Source organism: Pocillopora damicornis, chromosome 5 (genome assembly GCF_964200805.1).
Source record: "Pocillopora damicornis chromosome 5, jaPocDami1.2, whole genome shotgun sequence".
NCBI lineage: Eukaryota > Metazoa > Cnidaria > Anthozoa > Scleractinia > Pocilloporidae > Pocillopora > Pocillopora damicornis.
The window spans coordinates 5,403,477-5,419,371 of NC_142674.1; the positions used below are offsets into that span (position 1 = coordinate 5,403,477).

At 38.3% G+C, this 15,895-nt stretch overlaps 1 pseudogene across 1 annotated transcript; it reads left to right on the forward strand.

Moving 5' to 3' along the window:
• Nucleotides 1–11,617: 11,617 nt before the first annotated feature.
• LOC149044829 (uncharacterized) lies at nucleotides 11,618–13,706 on the forward strand (annotated as a pseudogene). The gene has a single exon (XR_016186799.1). The product of XR_016186799.1 is annotated as an uncharacterized LOC149044829 (transcript).
• Nucleotides 13,707–15,895: the final 2,189 nt, after the last annotated feature.

Sequence of the window (15,895 nt, forward strand, 5' to 3'; positions counted from 1 at the left end):
CCAATTGCCAAAATATGTGTAACATACAGTCATATGGCAAGCAATTAGACACTCGAAAATCAACTTGAACAAGAATTAAAGTAGTTCACGCGGCGCAACAAATTATTTCCATATCTATCGTAGGAACTGTTGTCATCTTCGATTTTAAGACTTTGAAATCCGTTTCTTTCCAGTTGAGTATTCTTCTGTACGTTTTCTTTTCGTACAAATTTGTATTTTGATCAAGAACGGAGCGAAAAGAAGAAAAAACCACCTTGATGATTTTAGAGAACGGTCCGACAAAATATTTCCATATCTATCTTTGGGATTGTGGTCAACACAAGTCGATTTCAATACTTTGAAGCCCTTTTTTTTCCAATTGAGGATTCTTACGCATATTTCCTCATCGTTTGTAAGGTCTACACGGGTGTATTGGATCGAGGATGGAACAAAAAAGAATGAAAAAACAAGCCAGATTATTTTAGCCTACGGCGACAGACGCCATTTTGAATTACGTTTATAACTCCATGTACTCAGACAAAAATCTCGGCCATAGTATATTATCCCGAAGATATTTTAGCAGAAGACAATAACATAATACTAGCCGGCCATCCTCATGGTATCAATGTCTCTCGCAATGCCAACCTTAGCTAATCGCGTTATCACACGGGGTTATATGGAAATCTTATTTTTCCAACGGGGGTTGAACCTTATGTGCATTTTTTTTATACAGATTACGTCATATGAACAGATCTTTTTGTATTTTCAAGCCTGATGCCAGCTAGTGACGGGGCGGTCCTGTTGGATTGATAAAGAGTTACTCTCTATTTTCCCGCTTTGGCCAGAAGAAAAAACACATAATAGTCTAAGATTTTGACACGTTCAAGATGACACATCGTATAGATAAGAAAAACTTTCATGGTTAACCTTTTTTTACGCCTAACGGCTAAATTTTAATGCTCTTTTATCATTCCGACCGCCGGATGATGATTTTCTTGATACGATTTCTAAAATCTAGACGAATATGACGTCACTTGTCGATCCCTTTCGAAAATCTACGCCAACCTCCTTAGCTTTGGATTTTGCAAGCGAATTCGTCGTTGAAGTGCTTTTCATCTAGTTTCGTTTACTTTTTTACTGTCTTGCTTGAATTCTGCCCCATTTATTTTTGAGTTGACACTTTACAAATGAAACGTGCTTCAGTTTTTACATGCCAAACTAGATCAATGAAAGTTGACTTTTTCATTTAAATGTCGAAGTTTTATTTATCAGCCGTTTCAAAGCATTTATTGACCAGTGCTAGGATCGTATGAGACGAAAGTCGTGGCCCAGCGCCCGCTCGGCCCATGCGCGATGGCACGAACAGTCTCGTAAAAAGAAAAAAAAATGGCCTGAGCGTAGTGGGGAAGGGGGAGGGGAGAGACGGGCCGCAAGATGAAGCGAACATCTGATGGGTTAACTCGGACACAGTATTGCTGAGTGTTTCGGCTGGTCAGCGGTGCAAAGCCTGAGATGAGGAAATGCAGGCGACGGAATGGGACCATGTTTACTGCTAACTTCCTCAGGTCGGCATTGAGCTAGGATGAAAACCAATAAAAAAACATTTTCGGCTATAAGCGATTTGGGAATTTTCAGAATCTCTGTTATTTCTCTGGCTCGAACCCATGTAGCACGATTGTCCATGAGAGGGTAGCTGAAATTTGCTTTTGTACAGCCTGAGCAGAAATCATCATTATAAAAAAAGTCGTAATTTGTTAAGATTAAAATCTGATTCGAGAAAATTATTGTTATTGCCTGCAAGACTCAAGAAACGTTGTCAGCTGTGATTGGTCAGTTTCGATGCATCGGTAGAGTTTTCTAATCGTTCTGTTTTGGGATTAGGTAATTTCAACGTCGTGGCTGTAAGCTTTTTCATTTATGGAAAGCTGGTTGCAAATTGTAACGACTTATGTCTGAGTGCTGACATTTTCTACGTTTCCAAGTTTATCATTTCGTGCTTATTTGTACATTCTTGCGTTCACATTACGTGATCAGGCAAATAGGCGCGCGCGCATTTCATATATTCTGAGAACGCGATATTGTTTTTCAGTCAATGGACGAGGTAAAGAGGAACGATTGTCTTTAGCTCTTGAACAAGGACGCCGACCTATACCTTTTGCGTATTTTTGGTGTACAATTTATCCCCTTTAGATTAGGGAAATAGAGAAAAAAAATTCTTTGAAAGGAAAAAAAGATAAATTGATAAAAGCGTGCATGAAGCCTATTACTCGAGAATGCAAATTATGACCTTTACCCGTTAATTTGCAACAAGCTGCAACCCTTTTTATGACAATTACCAAAGCTCCCCAGGACCAGCCTTGATTTTAGAGTAATTATTTTGTTGTTCCAACTTCAAAACCTTTGAGATCGGTTTAGCGAGGAAGTTGAAGATAATACAGGAAATTTCTTCATAAAATTCTTCAGCTTTCATGTTTTGTGTCGCCCATTCCAGTTCTCAAGGTAGGCCTAGATACAAAAATCCCAAAGACGGCCTAAAAGTATATCCGGAAATTCTCCAAAAATTGTGTCTAAATACCATTTTTGTCTCAAAAAGTCTCGAAATTTTCTCTAAGATCTTTTTCGAAATAATCACATAATTTATATAAAATGCCATATTCCTGCCTGCAGGTGGTGAATTTGCATGGAAGTACCTTCAAACTGTTTCAAAATAATTATTTATTTACAAGACAATTTTAGTGGTTCGTCAGCTTTGTCTCCTCACGTTTGTCTATTTCAAACAAACAATAACGACTAGAAACAGTTAGCAGAATTTGGCATTTTCATAGAGGCATTTTGAGGAGCCTGCTTGGAAACAGTGGAGGAAGAACCAAGTAAATTTGTTTTTTATGCTATCGGCTGTATTTTTTTTAATATTATTAAAATCCTTAAATGCTCTATAAATCCTTGAAAAAAAAACCCTGAATTTTTGTATCTAGCCCTATCTCAAAAGGATTCCCAGCTCTATCTTTTGTAAGTTATGCGTACACATGCACGTGACTAGGTGAATAAGAGGAAATTGGAAAGAAACAGTTCTGTATAGCGTTATCACATGACTTGAAATGAGTATATGAAACACGCAAGCTTAAGAGATAGGTTAGAAAGCCTATCGATAATCAGCTCAAATTATTCTCGGAAACATTGCGATTAAATCAGTTCTTTTAATTTCAGGTCTGAAAGGTGATTGCAGAAGTTTCATGACGATATGTCCGAAGATCCACCAAGTTTATTGCTTGAATTAAAGGAAATAAAGTCGCGTCTCTTAGATGCATCCGTTAGAATCACGCCTTGGAGAGTGATGTTTGCAAGCTAGAAATAATGATTTATCAAATATTCTGCGCTTTTAAAGGGGCCAGTCCCACGAATGAGTAAAAAAAACTAAGTCTCTTGGTGGGAAAATTTTCTTTGGAAAAAAAGTCTGCCTTTTTGAGTTGTGTCCGGTGTGACTAAAAAAATATACTAAGTCTTTCGGCGGGAAAAATCTTGCATCGTGCAATCGATTTTCTCCCATCAAAAGAAACAAGTATATATTTTGTTTTAACACTAGATTCCGTTCAAATTCGCAGAAATTTTTTTCCTCTCGGCAACCCTCCATACGCAAAAAAAAAGTAAAAGAGATAGCCTATATTTTGACTTGTTACCAGGCCCTTTTAAAAGCGCGAATTCTTTTTTGCTTATTGTACAATTGATAAAAGACAATGAAGTAGAGACAAAATCTGCATTTGTTTGTAAATTAATTTATTTGACACAGTTCTTTATTATTAAGTGAACAAGTGATAATTTTACAGCAGAGCATTATAGATAAATTAGCAAGTGCGAGATCTAACTTTGTAAAGGAAACTTAAGATTTAAAGACTATAAACAGCAGAAATCAGATAACTCTGACTATGTTAATACATATGAATTATTGATTGAAATGCTTTGAATCACAATTTGAAAACAAAACTATTTTCACAAAAAAACACAACCGAGTCCTTGAATTTCGCCACGCAAGAATTGAGAAAGCCCAATTACTAAATTAACAGCCAGTTGCATCAAAAAATTTGAAAGGAAAGTTTCTTGCTATGTCACTGTACTTACAAAATAATTTTGTAAACGATGTAATATAAAATCTACAAGTTCCGTCAAAAGAAATTTATAATTCACCTTCAATGAAGTAACAAATTTTCTGCAATACTAGACTGAGATCCTAACTGGTCAAAATTGTTCAGTGTAAGCTTTGTTTTGTCACGACCCCAAAATTCTGAATTTGCCAGATGAAATATATTCACGAATTTATACTGAAACACAGTTAACGGCGTTAAATTACAGTTGCTACCTCAAAAACTAACTTCCAACTTTCCCTCTTGAGGTAAAAAAATTTCGTCTGTCTGATTTCGTCTTCTACTTCTTTTCTCTTCTCTTCCCATTGACATCGATGAGAGTATTGATTAAACTGCAAGAGAATACAAAATAACATGTTAAAATAATAACAATTAAACCTTGCTCCTAATAAACCAATGAAAACAAAAGAAAGATAAGATGTGACTAAATTTCAAAATGTGCATCTCTGGAGTTATGATGAAGAGTGAGAAACTGCACAACCTCGTTTCCCCATCAGGTCTTTAATCTTCCCATCCTTTCGAGAGAAGGGAAGGGAAGAAGAGAGACACTGGGAATGAGGTTAAAGAGTGCAAAGAGAAGGGTTCCTCGAATCAACTATTGACTAATCGTTGGTGTAAAAACCTGCGACGTTCGCATGACGAACCGCGAGATTTTTGCTTATAAAACTCTTTTGTCAGTCGTTTTGTATTTCAACGTGTTTGGATTACGATCACCTGGAGCATTATGGCGCAAACGCTCCAAATACTTACAGACGCATACACAAGTCGTATTGTTCGCGGCCAATCCACACTAAAAGATGTTATTGAACGGTAATTTTGGAACGAATTGAGTCGCGAACGCTTGAAAGCCTTGAAAGCCTTGAATGCTTTGTATGCCTTTTATGCCTTGTATGCCAAGTATGCCAATGTCTTAGTTAAAAAACGTACACTTGTTACTGGGATACCTGTGGTAGCCCAGTCATAAAATGCCTTTGTTTTTTTGTCGTCTTTTTTTTTTTTGTTTTTTTGTTTTTTTCCTCCGCCACAAAATGGAAAAATTGCGCAATAGTACCCAGAGGTCATTGGGCCCTCAAAACCATGACAACTAACTGTGATCCAATGAGGTGTTCACATGCTTATCACGCGTGCTATCTTGATGATGATTGACGTTGTCATGCACGGACAGGGCCGGGTCACATGACGAACACGAGATTTTTGCCCATAAAACTATTTTGTCAGTCGTTTTGTATTTCAACGTAATTGGATTACGATCATCTGGAGCATTATGGGGCAAACGCTCAAAATACTTATAGACGCATACACAAGTCGTATTGTTCGCGGCCAATCCACACAAAAAGATGTTATTGAGCGGTAATTTTGGATCGGACAGAATCGCGAACGCTTGAAAGCCATGAAAGCATTGAATGCCTTGTATGTCTTGTATGCCAAGTATACCAATGTCTTAATTGAAAACGTAAACTCGTTGTAAAAAGCAAAATCTGAAATCTGAAACCAAACAGCATATACTCTACGCAATCTATTGAACAACACTACTACCGTGAGACTGAAGAACAAAATTCAAATGGATGCAAACTGCTAGTGAAGGAAGACGCCATGTTGGATTCACTTGATGCCAGGGAACGTAGCTACGATAACAGTGCGAATGGTATTAATTTCACGATCAGAGAGGTGAATCTTATGTTTGTTTTCATTGTAGTTGTATGGATATTCTTTTTTAATAAATACATGATCCAAAATCCCGTGTTTTTTTATGTATAATGTTATTATGTCAAGTATTGTTTACGCAATTGTCTTGTCACAGGCGACCCAAGGTCACGTTTCGAGAAAGAGCCAACGATTAATTCACGAACGCGTCACGCGTTGTGTGACTCAGAGTAAGTTATTCTAGGAACCGTTGAAAATTTGAACACGTTATAAGGAATAGTATAGGGAACGAAATATGGTCGATTTACAACGATAAATGTTTCGAAATATGAAGATTTTTCTCGAAAAATCAATAAAACTTACTCATACCCTGTGTATCCGTTGTAGTTTCTGGCGATTGTTGCCGTTTTAAGCTTGCTTTACCATCACTATTATTCACGTCATCTACTTTTATTACATTGGTAAAATCTGTACAGACATCACACCAACCAACTCGCGCGCAAAGTAAGAAGACTATGTTGAAGGCTTGAAATTATATTACGATCGATTTTCATCAAGAAATGGGCCAGGAATTTTCCACAATAGTGCAAATAATCGTGAAGGCTGATCGCGGAAAAGCGATTGCGTGACGCTCGGTAAGCTGTAAGATGACATGTTATTATATACCAGACGTAAAAACTCTTCAGATTCCCAGTCTGCATTTTTTACCCACTCTGCAGTCTATATTTTGTATCCGGTCTGCAGTCTGCTGTCTACATTTTGTACCAACAGGTATCCGTGGCACCAATACAGTTTATTTTTGGTTACATTTATTCGCACAACACACATAATCTACCACAAAATACCTGTGTGTGAGGTAATTCGACATTTTCATTCTTTCCCGCGTTAATAATCTTCTTTCCTTTTGTAAGAATGTAGACCACTTACAATGTTTCAAGTAATCCACCTACCCTAGAAAAAATATATCTTGCATGCATAGCATGCCTATGTTTTGAGACAGGTGTATGCCCTTGGCCAGACTTGAGCTCACTATTTCAGTATACTAGTCCGACACGCGTAGTATCACTACACTTGATTCCACGGATCCAGTACCACCCAGGTATCCCAGTTACCCTGCTCACAGGGTCTAGTTGTATAAGGCAAAGTCTGAAATCTGAAACCAAACTGCATATACTCTATGCAATCTATTGAACAACACTACTACCGTGAGACTGAAGAACAAAACTCTAATGGATGCAAACTGCTTGTGAAGAAAGACGCCATGTTGGATTCACTTGATGCCACGAAACGTAGTTACGATAACAGTGCGAGTGGTATTAATTTCACGATCAGAAAGGTGAATCTTATGTTTGTGTTCATTGTAGTTGTATGGATATTCTTTTTAATAAATACATGATACAAAATCCTGTGTTTCTTGTGTCTAATGTTATTATGTCAAGTATTGTTTACGCAATTGTCTTGTCACAGGCGGCCCAAGCTGACGCCTGGAGAAAAAGCCAACGATTAATTCATGAACGCGTCACGCGTTGTGTGACTCGGTGTTAAGTTACGAGAGGAACCGTTGAAAATTTGAACACGTTATAAGGAATAGTATAGGGAACGAAATATGGTCGATTTACAACGATAAATATTTCGAAATATGAACATTTTCTCGTAAAATCAATAAAACTTACTCATACCCTGTGTATCCGTTGTAGTTTCTGGCAATTTCTGCCGTTTTAAGCTTGCTTTACCATCACTTAGTCACGTCACCTACTTTTCCTACGTTGGTAAAATCTGTACAAACATCACACCAACCAACTCGCGTGCAAAGTAAAAGGACTACGTTGAAGGCTCGAAATTATATTACGATCGATTTTCATCAAGAAATGGGCCACAATATACCACAATAGTGCAAATAATCGTGAACGCTGATCGCGGAAAAGCGATTGCGTGACGCTCGGTAAGCTGTAAGATGACATGTTATTATATAACAGACGTAAAAACTCTTCAGATTCTCAGTCTGCATTTTGTACCCACTCTGCAGTCTATATTTTGTATCCGGTCTGCAGTCTGCTGTCTGCATTTTGTACAGGTATCCGTGGCACCAATACAGCTTATTTTTGGTTACATTTATTCGCACAACACACATAATCTATCACAAAATAACCGTGTGTGAGGTAATTCGACATTTTCGTTCTTTTCCGCGTTAATACCCTTCTTTCCTTTTGTAAGAATGTAGACCACTTACAATGTTTTAAGTAATCGACTCACCCTACAAAAAATAACTCTTGCATGCATAGCATGCCTATGTTTTGAAATTTCATCCTAAAGCAAATTGTAGTATGTTGCTCTTGCAAAAAAGGTATTATTCCACAAATAGAGATTGCGTAGACCGATGATTATGTTGTAGCCATCATTACAACATGCGTAACTCGATCTTGCCACAAATTTCTGCATTGCGTCTTACAAAATGCGTTAATTCTTGCAAAATACCACAACCGTTTTCAGGAAAATGCGTGGGTGTTCCCTGCTGGTTTCCCCTCAATAACCTTCGTAATATATAGATTTAGCCAAGCCTATAAGCGGAGCTCGCATTTTTTTTCCCGCACGTCTTAAGGGCACAACGCCTTGCCCCGGCCAGGACTAGAACCCAAGTCGTCCAACTCGGAGTTCAGTGCACTGACCACTAGACTACTTACTACACAAAGCCGTGGCGTTTGGTGTGCCCGCGGTACAGTTGACCACGCATGTTAAAAGTAGCATCTTGTACGGTCGGTCGTACGGTCGTACGGTCGTACGGTCGTAAGTCCAAATTTTTTCGGCTTAATGGGTTACTACTATTTTGTAAAATTATGGGGCTACGCTCTGCGAGCTCCGCTATTAGCTCTGAAGTCTTCGAAACTGGTGTAAGGGGTGAAGATCACTTTTAAGTCCTCTTTCCGTTTTCTTTTAATAGGTTAACACTTTAGCTCCCATGAGTGACCAAGACAGAATTTCTCCTCACAATATCAGTACAACATCAAGCGGACAAGTGATGAGAATAATAATAATAAAAATATCAGTCAGGAGATTTTAAGTTGATCCAATAACAAATTCTCCAAACTAAGATCACAATAACTGTATGGGAGACAGTAAGCAGAATTAGTAGTGAAATCTTGATGATATCTTGTGAAAAATACGTGCGTATCATCATTGGTGATATAACTTCTCTTTTCTGTCAGAGGTTTCTTCTTTAAGAAATAGAAATGAGGAAAAAGAAAGCAACAGATGTTATAATATTCTTTTAGGGATTTGATTATTGTTATTATTATTATTTTACCGAACAAGGCCGTCATTTCTCTTCATCCGAGTTATTTTTCTCCAATCTTTATTTTGCAGGAATTTTGTTTTTTTTAGATTATTAATTTTGGTTCCGTTTGTCATACGATCAGAAATAACACCGAAAGAGAGGATTTATTTTTGCAAGGGAAGAAGAAGAAGAATGAAATTGAGTAATATTCTTCTCTCGTCTCTGAAAACTGAAATATTTTGGACCGAAGCGCAGTGAAATATTTATGATACAGCATCCAGCATTACAAACAATCTCAGAAGTAGAGAAAGATTTTATTTATCTCATCTCGGTCTGCATTGGTAATTATTATTGCTATTATTATTATTATTATTATTATTATTTTGTTTTGTTTTTTTGATAACACTGGCTATTTTCATAAATCTTTGTTTTTCAGGGAGCATCTTTATTTGGTTTCATTCATCAAATGATCAGGATAGTGAACTGGGAAACTTTGCGTATTTCAAAAAGTAAGTAGGCTGAGACTAATTCATTTAAACTCAGTCTCTAAATCCTGACATGTTTCTGAGTTAGACTTGCCTAAATTTGGTGATAGGAGATTTTTAAGTGGGGTAAATGGAGTTGACCGGTAGCTGTAAAATGCCAGGAAAATTAGCCGTTCGGCGTAAAAATTGACAAATTCTCACCAGATATCGTGAGAAATTAACCGGTAAAAATGTTCTTTTAATTGTAATGGAAGGAAATTAACCATTAGCCGTAAAAGCTATCACCCCATTGAGACCCTCTTAGAACTGGTGACGATTTGGAGGAGCAGGGATTTTTTTTTTATCGTTCAAATCAATATTTTGTTCTTTACCCGCGTGACTCTTGCTATTTGCATTCATATTTTTTTTGGGGTTTTATTTCAGTTTCTTGCTTTTGGTTTATGTTTGTCACGCCATCAACGCATTAAACTCCGCGCGTGTTTGTGTGTAAGGTAAGCAGCTTAAAAAAATTAACCATTAGAAAAATGTTATTTTCCTACTCTAAAACTAAAAAAATTTGCTTTGTACGAGAACTTGTTTCAATCAGTGATAGGAGTATAAGAGATCCAAGGAATCACAGAAAATGAGGGAGATTTTCCGCCACAATAAACATAAATCTATGAGCTAAAAATATCGGACTACGCCACCCTTAAACCCTTAACTCCAAGATCTGATTAGTAATTCTCCCTTCTTGCTCCTATACATTTCCTTTAAAACAAGTTTAGAGAATTTGATGTTGGGTGAGATGACATCCTTGAGCTGATCAGTTTCTGTTTTCTCATCACCTGTTTGCGTTTTAATGCTTTGATATTGCAAAGGAGAAGCTACTTGAAAATTACCTCTGAGAGTTGGAAGTTTAATAAGAAACAAGGCAGATCAAATTTTAAGAGCAAAAAAAAATGCAAAATCTCCAATCTTTTTCTTTGCATGTTGTAAGACTAGTGTAGAGTGTTTTCGGATCAGTGAAGTCCTTATTTTATAACACTACCATTTATTATAGAGCTGGCAGCGTCCGCAGGCAATATGAAGCGAATCCTGGGCCCGTCTTGCCCGCTTGGGTTTGCCCTGAGTATGCGTAAACTTTCGACTATGTCACGGCATCTGGCCCCTTTTGACAATCTTTCCCACGGTCTTTTCTGTTCAGTTGACCTCTTTTCCAGAGGCCTATGCTGGAAACCCTTGATTCCATCACATAAAAACTGCATTGTGTTCAACTGTTTTTCACAAACCATTTCAGATGACGATTGTGCGATCGTATCTAGCCGCCATGTTTTTTTGCATAATGACACTTTTAAAGCTCGCGCTATGTTCGCACCCAGATCTCGCGCGGTCAAAAAACCCTATGGAGTCTCCTTAAATAAAGATATTCAACAAATCATTCTAGGCGTCAAAAATAAATTTCACTGCATGTCTGCCCAAAGTGAGCCTATGCGGTGGTTGAGAAAAGAATACAATAGTGTTCTGTGACAGAAATTAAACTACCGACTCAATGAATTAAAAAAAAACAAGTTTTAAATCTGAAATACTTTTGACATGTTTCATCTGAATTACTTGCGCGCAGATAAAACATCAGCCAGCCGAAGGAATCAGTATTAATATGGACCAGTTTGAAATTATTTATTTATTGTTTTTCCATCTAAGACACGGGCTATAAATGATCGCCTAAAGGGGGTGGAGGATTTTGGGAGGGATCACAAACCTCGAACTGATTATCTTAAGGTGGTCTTCCACTCAAAAATTTGTATTTTTTGTCAAAAAACTTTCATTTTGAAAATGGTGCTTTTTGGTATCTTTAACCATTACTCTTTCATTCTACAGCTTCCTTTTTTCCATATTCAGGAGGTAAAGTCAAAAATTTTGCTAAATTCCTTAGCGAGTATGAATTTTCACCTTAGCAACGACCATAGCAACGGTTTGTTTATGAAAACAAAACGCAGTTGCAGTCAAAAGGAAACGACGGAATTTCTCCTGGGACCCCTCCCTGGTTATTCCCGTTGTTTATTGACATTTCAATCAGGCATACATGCAGTGAGTTACGAGCACCCAAAATGGCGGATGATATGTGGCGACACTATTTCCCAACTTATCATCCACCATTTTGGTCGTATTCGTTCACTCTATTCCTATTGCGATTTTGCTTGATAATTTATTTATCAATGCCACCAAAGGCTCGTTCTGGTTACACAAAAAAGCGTAAATATCGTGGAAACCAGTACTCTACTGAATCGAAGCGTTCGAAGAAGGAAAAAAACGAGTGTCAGCACCAAAGGTCTTGGGAAAGAATGTTCAGCTTCTGCCCGCAAGATTCCAGCAGGTCTGACCACCGCATCTTCTGAGGGTATCAAGGAGTGTAAGGAGTCAATCATAAGTGGATTTCGGTTTGTAGATATGAGAATTTTGTCTTCTGTGATGGAATGTATGCCATGCAAAGAATGCTTTGTTTGTGATTTAATTTTACAAGAGCAAGCTATGAAACGCAAAGGTTGTGCCTCGAATCTTCGTTTGCTTTGCTGCTCGTGTGGTTGGTCTATGGAATTCTTTACTTCAGCTCAAATAGGCCGTTTCTTTGAAGTAAACAGAAGATTTGTGTATGCTTCAAGATCTGTTGGTTGTGGACGTGCGACAGGTAAGAGGTTTTGTGGACTTATGAACATGCCGCCACCTCCTAGACCTACACCATATGCTCGCCATAATAAAGAAATACTCCGAGCAGTAAAGAAGATCTCACTGGAGACAATGCGTGATACTGCAAGAGAGATTCACGATATCAAGCCAGGTTCAGATGAGGGCATAGCAAGATGTGGAGTGTCTGTTGATGGAACATGGCAGAGAAGAGGCTTTTCTTCTTTAAATGGCTGTGTGAGTGCAGGCTGACAGATGCCATGATTGACAGACTGCAAAATTACTATGGAATTGCCATTCGAAGCAACTCAGGTGATCTTGCTGCCATGAAGAAGGCAATTTATGCCAGCTTGTTTCACTGTGCTTCTTCTGCAGACAGTAATTACCATGGGCATTGCCCTGAGGGTCCTGAAAGCTGGTGTGGTTTTCAGCGGGACAAGGTCAATAGGACAAACACTTTCAAACATGGAACTGGCCTACCTTTAGATGTCAGAGAGGAAATCAAACCCATTTATAAAAGGTTGAGTGAGGACAGCCTTCTCAGCAAATGTCTTGATGGCAAGACTCAAAACCAGAATGAGTCACTCAATGGTATGGTTTGGGAGCGTGTGCCAAAGGGGGTGTTTGTTGGTTCTGAAGTACTGCAGCTGGGGGTTTATGATGCTGTCGCTCACTTTAATATTGGTTCAAGAGCAGCTATTAAAGTGTTTGAGAGTCTTGGAATTCCCCCAGGTGAATTCTGTATAAATGAATGCCAGCAGTTGGACAAGATTCGTGTTTTGAAAGCTGAATACAAGTTCCAAGAGAAGAACAAGACAAGGAGGAGGCTACTCAGGGGAAAAAGAAAGAAAAAAAATGACAAATCCCAGGAAAAGGAGGGTGACATATATGCACCTGGTGCATTTTAATGAGAACATCAAAGAGCTTAGCTTAAACTTTCCAAAAGGCACCAGTTGCTTTAGTGATTATTTTGATTGATCAACTTAAATCTTTAAACTTGATTTTCTCAGTTTTGCAATTTTGAGAGAGTGCCCGTCACGGCAAAAAGGATTTCTTGAAAAGTATTAAACCAAAAGGGATGAAATTTTCAGGGAGGTTTGCTTGAGTATAATTCTGTGTTGTGAACCTAAAATTATTAGTGATTTTTAGTTACATGGTTGTTGACAGATGTATCCATGGTGATAATACAAACAAAAATGTTGTAATCAAGGAACAGTTGCAATTTTATAATAGCTTGGCATAAAAAATATGGGTTTTCTGAGGTTCATGACATAAAGCCATCTTTGTACTTAGTTTTGATACCAATTTCAGGTGAATAGGACCGCTAGTTCTTGAGATATCCTTTTTACAAGAACACCATTATTTTCACAGTTGGGGGCCCAAAACTTGGTTACCATGGCAACGACATGTCTATCAAAATTCTTAAAAGTATCAGTTTGAGGTGATCTCTCCAATGGTACTTAAATAACTTAGGTAAAGCATAAACTGAATTTTTTTAAAATTTGAGTGGAAGACCACCTTAAGAGAAGTTTTTTGTACAGCGGAGCTCACTTGTGGAACGACTTACCCTTAGACCTAAGACAAGCGTCTTCACTGACCGATTTCAAATCTAAATTAAGTCGCCACAGTTTTAAAGTAATATCTTAATTTTAAATAAATTTTGGACACGACCTCCATGAAAAGCAGATTTTTTTATTTGTTTCTTTTATTTGAATTGTTATTATTAGATTTTATTATAGTTAGGAAGATACATATACCTTTATAGATAATTAACAACTGATGGAAATACCGTGTATAAATAAAGTTTATCTTATCTTATCTTATCTTATTTTCAGAACCATAGGGGGGGAGGTCAGCTGCAAGTTATCGTAAAACAACAAAAGTTTTCCATTCCCCCCTCCCCCCCTCCCCCCCCCGAAATAAAATTATCTCCAGTACTTTGTATCCAATGTGACACTGATACGAGCGAGAGATGCGGCTGGGAGTCGAAACCAGGGATAAGGGGGGGGGGATAAATTCTAGTAATAGCCGGCTAATGAAGATGTGCACCCTGGTAAGATGGTATTTTCAGCGCTGGATTGACTATTATGGGGTTGAATTTACAACAGAGTTACTAGAGCGGGGTCGCATACTTTCGGGATTTTGAGGGTTAGAGAAAATACTAGTTGAAATATAAATTTTAAATGTAGTAAAGGCTCGGAGAGGCACTCACCCACCACCCATCCCCCCCATCCCCCTCCCCCCCCCCCCCGCGATAGGCTGGGTCTCAAAATTGGATGTTTTTACACATTTTTACAAAAAAATTTGTCCACAATTGTTGTTTACATGCACGAATCATTAGCAATGGAAAACGAAAAAAAGGAATGCTGCGCTTAAACCAACAAGCGTTCATGGCAAGTGAGTGCTCTGCCTTAAAAATAGTTGCACAGAGATGGCTTCCAAAAGTCATCATCTAATTTAGTTATTTAAGTTTTCTGTATTTCCACTTTTTCCATTTCAGGAAGGCATTCTGTTAAACACAAAAGAGCGATGAATAACGCGCGTGAAATCCTGGAGAAAATCAGCATAGGTTTGGATGTTGCCACATATCTTCTGAAAACGGATCGTGGTATACCAGCCTCTGATTTTTGTGATGAATGTGTCATCTTACTCAACAACCTAGACGTAGATATTAAAGGCCTTGATGTTTCTGAGGTAATATTTAATGTATACTACGCAATCTCTGGTTACACAAATGCAGTAAGATACACCAACAAACTTATTGGCATATTATGCAATGCTGGAAAATCAATGATGGAACTGGGAGACAAATATGAACGAACAAATAGGTTTGCAGAGGCCAAGAAACTTTTTGAAAGCGTAGTTTCTATCAATAAAACAATTGGCCTCAGAAGTGAATAAGCAAACACTTATGGCAGGCTAGGACATGTGTTTCATTCACTCGGTGAACATCAGAAGGCTAAAGAAAGTTATGAGAAAGCACTTCCTATCGCAATAGAAATTGGGGACAGGGAAGGAGAAGGACGGCACAACAGGAACCTTGGAGGTGTGTTTCATTCGCTCGGTGAATATCAGAAGGCTAAAGAACATCACGAGAAAGCACTTGTTATCGCAACAGAAATTGGGGACAGGGAAGGAGAAGGACGGCACAACGGGAACCTTGGAGGTGTGTTTCAATTACTCGGTGAATATCAGAAGGCTAAAAAACATCTCGAGAAAGCACTTGTTATCGCAACAGAAATTGGGGACAGGAAAGGAGAAGGAGCAAGTTACGGGAACCTTGGAGTTGTGTTTCAATCACTCGGTGAATATCAGAAGGCTAAAGAACATCACGAGAAAGCACTTGTTATCGCAACAGAAATTGGGGACAGGGAAGGAGAAGGAGCAAGTTACGGGAACCTTGGAGGTGTGTTTCAATCACTCGGTGAATATCAGAGGGCTAAAGAACATCTCGAGAAAGCACTTGTTATCGCAACAGAAATTGGGGTCAGGGAAGGAGAAGGACGGCACAACGGGAACCTTGGAGGTGTGTTTCATTCACTCGGTGAATATCAGAAGGCTAAAGAACATCTCGAGAAAGCACTTGTTATCGCAACAGAAATTGGGGACAGGGAAGGAGAAGGACGGCACAACGGGAACCTTGGAGGTGTGTTTCATTCACTCGGTGAATATCAGAAGGCTAAAGAACATCACGAGAAAGCACTTGTTATCGCAAC